The following is a 7,634-nucleotide window of genomic DNA, read 5'->3' on the forward strand; positions in this document are numbered from 1 at the left end:
CTGGGGGATTGAACCGCAGTCCCTGTGCTTTGCTAAGCTTGTTTTAAGTAGGTGCTTTAGACCACTGAGCCATCTCACCAGCCCCAATTATATTACTTTTTAGTAGGAGTGTTTCAAATGTTCATCCTGGGGCTTAGTGAGTGGGGCTGATATTGGGAAGTATAAGCCCTGAGGGATATCTCTGTCTTAAGGATGAGTCCTAAGGCGCATCTCTGTGTATATTGTGAAGTTAAGCGTGTGGTCTGTCTGAATCTGTTATGTCTGGGACCCTTAGAGGAAGTGTCAGGATTCTGGTAAAACCCAACCTGGTTTTCAATAAAGCCAACTACAGCGTAGACCATGGCGCGGGTGTACCACCTACAGTCGGCAGATGGCGGTAGAGGTCGACAAAAGCTCAAGGGCCAAGGACTTCTTGGGCGGTCTCCTGGGGGAAAGCACCCCGAGTTTGTAAATCGGCAGCACGGAATTTGTTTAGGGTTCACAGGTGGAGAGGAGCATTCCGGCCACGTGTGGCGCGACAAAGGCCTTTGTTGTGCGCTCATAGCTGTTGCCTGTCCTTGCCTGCAAGAGGGGCCCGGGCTCATGAGCCCCCCTCGGTTGTGCCCCACTTCTCTCCCACAGCCCAGCTCCTCTGCCGGCCTGGGCTGTGCCTTATGTCCAGGTGGGTCCTGTTGCGGTCTACAATCCTGCTGCTTCTGTCCCGCGTCACTGTACGACCCTCACCGTTTCCTGCGTTTACTGTCTGCTATAACGCATGCGTATACCTCTTCTCTGCATTTTACCGGGACTCCCAGTGGCGAGGTCGGGACGCGAGAGCTGGCACTTTTTGTCTCCCCGACCCTGTTCCTGGAATTGGACCTCTGGGCTCACCGAGAGCAGCCCCTAACACACATGACCTCGCTGAGGCCGCGGGGGTGGCGGAGCCTAGGATACCAGCTCTTGGCGAGGCTGAGGCAGGTTTGAGCCCTGCCTGGGCAATTTAGCAAATTACTGAGAATTTGTCAAAAAAAAAAAAAAAAGACTAAGGATATATATCCCAGCACTCAGGAGGCTGAGGCAGGAGGATTGTTGGGAGTTCAAGACCAGCCTGGGCTATATAGTGAGCTCAAGGACATCCCGAACTGCATAGTGAGATCCTGTCGCAAAAAGACAACTAAGGATATATTTCAATGCAAGAGTTCAGTCCCCAGTGTTCCTCTCCCCTCTCGCCTCTCTGTCACACACGCACACACTCAGCCACACAAACCAAAACAGCCACCCCTTCCCAACAAGCCAACAACAACAAAAACCTAAATCACTGATTGAACGAGCAGATTCTTTTGTAATCTGGAATTCAGTACCAGATTCATTTCCTTCAATATTTTCTTTTAAAGTACTAATCACTTTTATTTATTTTTTTTCTTTTCTTTTCTATTTTTTTTCCATGATTTTATTGACAGACAAATAGCAATGAGACAGCTTCAAATGAAATTGGTAGGACAGTTTCAATGATTAACGCATTGCATATTCTCTTCCTAGTGGTTATTTGCTGTACAAGATGCAGACATGATATCCTATTTACAAACACTATTACAACAAATCTCTCTATTCATTAAGAGAATGTAACTATATATCTATCCTAACCATTTTGAATACACAGATATAAAATGGACATTCATTTATATATCCCCTTTTTTGTTTAGTTCTGTCATTTGAATATTGTAGGTGTGTGAACTCAGCAAAAATATTCTAAAAGAGTTCAGTAATCCATAATAGTATTGGGTCTTCCTCTTGACTGACAGTGTCAGAAATTGTTGACCTGAGTCCCCTACAGCTCAACATAATAACATGGCTTTACTTCTTATACTTCGTTTTTATACTTTTCTGCTGGATGGTTAAGACCAAGATAAAGCAAGACCTATGCAACAAGAGTTGTAGCTTTTGGATCTGATAAGCCAGTCAAATCCACTCAAGATTTATCCTGAGACCCTATACCCCAGATTGTAGAACCTTTGTCAGTGTCAGCCATGTGGATGAGTCACGGCCATTGCTTGGCCAATGTGCTTTCTGTGAAAGCCTGAGAGAATGTTTTCTCTCCATGTGACTCTCCTTAGGCACACTCTACATCATCGATCACTTTCCTCTTTGACCCCATAATCTCCTTGATCAGCAAATTTGGGACGCTACTGAGTTACGTGGCGTTACAGTACAAGTTCTCATATGTCCTGAGTCTTAATTGACCTTGGAAGGCTAGGGCCAAAATGTTGGCTTTCCTTGCCACCCTCCTTTTTCTCTAATTTTGGTCTGCAAACTTAGGTTGTTAACCCTCCAGAAGACAAGCTTATTGTTATTACCATACAACCTAGACTGTTAAGCTTAACCTCACTATCTGTCTGAATATCAAACATCTTAGGCATAACATGGAACAGGTATTTTTCATCAAGTATTGATATGTTGAACTTTAAGTCCCTACAGACCTTCAATATTTTCTTATGAACAACTCAAATACAGTGAAGTTGAGAGAATTTTACAGCAAATTTTCCACCACCTAGGTTCTCCTCAGAGCAGTGCCCTATACTTGCTGTAACATGTAGCTTTTCATCTTTTTGCACTCTTTGTCCATCTGTTTGTTCTATTGAAAAGTTTCAGAGTGAATTGTAGAGTCAGTACTCACGTTGCTAAGTACTTCAGCAAGTTGTTACTAACTAGAGTTCAGTATTTTTAGTCTTTTTTTGGGAAGTGAATTTGCATAAAACAAAATATACAAATCTTAATGTATGGTTACTTGATTTTGACAAATGCATACATCTGTACCAAACTCGTACCAAACACTTCATCAAAGAAGATATAGTGAAGGCAATAAGCACATGAAAGGAAGCTCAGCTTTATTGGTCATTAAATGCAACTAAAACTATGAAGGATACTGTCCTGAAGCTATCAGAATACTGAAAATAAAAAATACTGTGTCAGGCTGGGGAGATAGCTCGGTGGCACAAGTGCCTGCCTGGCAAGTGAAGGTTTCAAGTTCGATCCCTAGTACCACAACAAAAGAAAACAAAACAACCATACCAGATTCTGGTGGGAATGTGCAGAAAATGGATCTCTAATTGCTGCCAGTGAGACTGTGACGTGATGTGGCCACTCTGTAAGTCAGTGTGGCTGTTTAAACATATGCTTACCAGATGAGCCAGCAGCCACACGCCAGGGTGTTTATCCTGGAGAAATGAGAACTCATGTTTCCACAAAAATCTGGACACAGTATTTATAGCAGCTTTATTTGTAATAGCCCAAATATGGAACTACACTGATGTTTTCCAACTGGTAAATGGTTTAAAAAGTTGTGTCAATTTCATAAAATGAAGCATTTGTCAGCTAAATTAGGACAAATTTTGACACAGGCCGCAACTTGGAGGAAGCACAGAGTGAACGGAAGGCCTATCTTGGAGGCCACCTGCGTACTTTCTTTTACACACCATCCCTCTGATGATGGAGCTGAAGACAGAAGATTCTAGGTCAGTGGGCACCAGGGGCTTGGGAAGGTGGATTTATTTTGCAATGCTGAAGGTCAAACTCAGCCCCAGCCTGAGGTGCCTAATAGGCCAGTGACTCTGGGTTTGATCCTCAGCAACACACACACACACACACACACACACACACACACATCAAAAAGTGGAGGGTCAGCTTTTTTCCTTTTTCCAGTTGCAGTGGCTTGGCAGCCATGGTTTATAGTGCAGTTATGGCCAAGTCCAAGAACCACACCATGTACAACCGGTCCTGAATATGGCACAGAAATGGTATCAAGAAACCTCTGTCGGGCTGGTGAGATGGCTCAGTGGTCTAAAGCACCTACTTAAAACAAGCTTAGCAAAAAAGCACAGGGACCGTGGTTCAATCCCCCAGCACCACATGCCAGCCAGCCCCGCCCCTTGGTGGGCTGAGCTGGCCACACACACACACACACACACACACACACAAAAAAAAAAAAAAAAAAAAAAGAAAGAAACCTCTGTCACAAGGATACTAATCTCTGAAGGGAATAGATCCTAAGTTCCTTAGGAATATGTGTTTTGCCAAGAAGCACAACAAGAAAGGCTTCAAGAAGATGCAAGCAAACAATGCCAAGGCCATGAGTGCACGCACCTAGGCTGTCAAGGCCCTCGTCAAGCCCAAGGAGGTCAAGCCCAAGATCATCCCAAAGGGAGTAAACCGCAGGCTCACTCGACTTGCTTATATTGCCCACCCCAAGCTTGGGCAGCGTATCCATGCCCCCGTTGCCAAGGGTTGCAGACCTTGCCAGCCAAAGGCCCAGGCTCCAGCTTCTGCTCCAGCCCAGGCCCCAAAAGGTGCCCAGGCCCTTGTGAAGGCTCCATAGTAAAAATCTCTTGTCTGCTGATACAAAAACAGAAGGACTGGTGTGACCCCTGGGCTGCCATCTGTGGGGGGGCTCATGTCCTCTTGTGCTTTTTGTACAAATAAATCTGAGACAGGATAAATAAAATAAAATAAAATAAAATAAAAATTTAAAAAGTGGAAGATTGTAACTCACCGATACTTTCCAATGACCAGAGCATGAGCTGACTAAATCACATACGGTCAATAAAACAAAATAGATCGCTGGAGTTTTTTTTTTAATATAACAAGGGACAGGAAATTTCAGCGGCAAGATTTCCAATCCCATGTTACAGTGAACTTTTAAGAAATGGCCACTTTTCGCTTTGGGTGTTACATGGAAGAAGAATACACGTAACTCAGAGGAGCACCACCACATTCCTCCTTTCCAGCCACACATATTTCAACCCTAACATATGGCAGCAGATCAAATGCATAAATATGAGAGTCCTGCTGTTCTGTGTTAAATCTAGTAGAGATTTGTAAGCATAAACAAAGCTATACTTATGAAGTTTTAAATAAATACTTATTTTTTCACAAATGTTATTTATATTAACATGTAATGGGTTATCATTGCTATCAAACTTAATAAAGAGATTAAATAATTTGAAGCCCACTGTTCTTACTTGTCCTGGCTGATAGGATAAAAATGTTTACTTCAATTAAGTGTTCATTATTTGACCACTTACGTCTTCATCCAATAGCTGTTCACTGATCACTGCATTCTGCTAATTATTCCTCAATGCTGGGTTTTCAGCAATGAATAAGAGAGACATGACCATTTACTCTTATGGAGTTTACATTCTAGCATGTAGAAAGGAATAAAAAGCCCACCTAAAATAAATATGCATCCAGGCGTGGTATCACATGACTATAATACCAGCACTCTGGGAGGCTACGGCAGGAGGATCACAAGTTGGACACCAGTCTGGGCTATGCAGGGGCTTAGTGGGACCCTGTTCAAAAATGAAAAAAAAGATGGGTATGTAGCCCATTGAGGAGACCCTGAGTTTAATCCTCAGAAACACACACATACAGAGAGAGAGAGAGAGAGAGAGAGAGAGAGAGAGAGAGAGAGAGAGAGAAGTACCCATGTTACATGGCATTGCACTCTGATAAAACAACAGAAAAAGGGAACAGAGACTTCTTGGGGTAAGTACTTTCAATTGTATTTTAGTTTTTAATTAAGAAATTTTAAAATAAATTTGTTTTTTTTGCAGTGATGGGGGTTGAATTCAGGGCTGCAAATATGCTAGGCAAATGATCTATAGACAACTCCAACCCAGGAATTTTAAATAGAGTGGTCAGAGAAAGCCTCACCCAGGTGATATTTGAGCAAAGACTTAAGCAATGAGAAACAGTGAGCCTGCAGGTGTGAAGGCCTGGAGAAGGAATGGGTCTGCAGTGTGCCTGAGGAATACGCAGGAGGCCAGTATGGCTGGATAGGTCTATTGTGATCAGGATTAAAGGATAGTTTATTGTATGTGTTGGCAATATACTTCATATAATTTTTCCAGTAATCTGCTGGTTCTAGGTTTGGATCCTGTGACTGACTGGTAGTCCCAACATGTCAGCTTCATTGGCGGAAGAGACACCTTGCCGATTTGGTTTGTAGAGACAGTTCCAGGTACAGCTGGCTAAGTCATGCAGCTGTGACCCTGGGGTCTCTGTCTGGTCCTTGTCAATTCCTCTCTCGCACTGTTGTGCTGCTTTACTTCCTGGCTACCGTGAACTGAGCAGCTTCTCTCCACCAACCCACCTGCCATGATATTCCTACCTTGGAGCCAGCTGCCTAGGGATGGAATCCCCCAAAAGTATGAGCTGCAGTAGACCTCTCCTTTAATTTGTGAGTGTTGGGTAGTGTGTCCAGCAATGAAAAAACTAATATAGTTCCTGAGTTTTTTTGTGATGTAAATGGGTGAATGTTATTTTATTGGGGAAGTTTGATGGACAGCATCTGTAGAACATGGCTACTTGACATTTACTCATGTTATCTCAGTAGACATTATCATGAGAATCTATGCCTCAGTTTTGTGGAGTGGATAACAGCAGATCAAACATTGAGAAACATTAATGTTGTTTGTATATGGATATTACAGCTGGAAGAAGGCATTCATTCATTCATTCATTCATTCATTCATTCATTCATTGCAAGGTCTTCTTCCAGGCTCTTGAGACATCTGTGAAAAAAATAGACAAAGATTTCTGCCTTCTGGAAACCTGATTATTAGGAAAGGGGAATTAGAAACAGTACCTATGACAGATTAGTAAATTGTATGTAATATAAACAGTAAATGTCTGTCAGTGTGTTTAGGGGTAAACCCAGGTGGGAAGAAATCAGGGTGGAAGAGCCAGCCTTGGCCATCCCGTTTTCTTATGGAAAAGCCAGAGGCATTTGGTTAGCAGGGAAAGGGGTGCTGTGTTTCCCCCGGCTCTAGCAGCTGCAGCCTCCCCACTGCAGTGCTGACACACTGAGAGGGGCAGATAATGGCATTTTTGTGATTGGGAGTGGCAGGTACCTGCAGTGGTCCCATACAAAAGCTTGTTATTTTGTCCTTTGAAAAACCTAGTACCCAAATTATTGGTCATAATTTTTAAAAATTTTTTTTCTTTAAGACAGTATTGATATGTAGTTTAGGCTGGCTTTGAAGTCACTGTGTAGCCCAAGCTGGTCTTGAATTTGCAGCGATCCTCCTGCCTAGGCCTCCTGAGTGCTGGGATTATAGGTGTGCATCACCATGCCCAATAATTTTTTAAAATCTTAGCCAAATATTAAAGATTTTCAATTTTTTTCTTATTTTTCTCATTCTTTTACTTATAAGCTTACTTTTTTGTCTATAACGTCTTTATTTTTATTTATTTTTTTTACAACTCTGACTTGTTTATTTATTTACTTGTCTTGCTAAGTCCAAACTGGGCTCAGCTTGTAATCTTCCTGCCTCAACCTCCCAATGTGCTCGAATTACAGGCATGTGCCACCACTCCTGTAAGTTTCAATGCCAGACTTCTTGGTCTGATTTAAAGCTGATCTGGATGTTTTTGGGTCACTGGAGGAAACATCATCAGAATCTGAGCTGGCCCTCTGGGCGGTGTCCAGTGGCCCTGAGGCTCTGTTCAGTGGCTGCAAGTAGATGCTCTGAGGGTTGCACAGCCCTTCCAGGAAGGTGGGCGGCACACAGAAGCCGCGGAGCCCCCGGGGACTTTATTAGCCAGGAGCCCCAGGCTGCCCCTTTCCGCTGAGCCGTGGATGGAGCGCCGCCAGCAGG

The sequence above is a fragment of the Octodon degus genome, unplaced genomic scaffold (genome assembly GCF_000260255.1).
Source record: "Octodon degus isolate 3935 unplaced genomic scaffold, OctDeg1.0 scaffold00037, whole genome shotgun sequence".
Taxonomy (NCBI): domain Eukaryota; kingdom Metazoa; phylum Chordata; class Mammalia; order Rodentia; family Octodontidae; genus Octodon; species Octodon degus.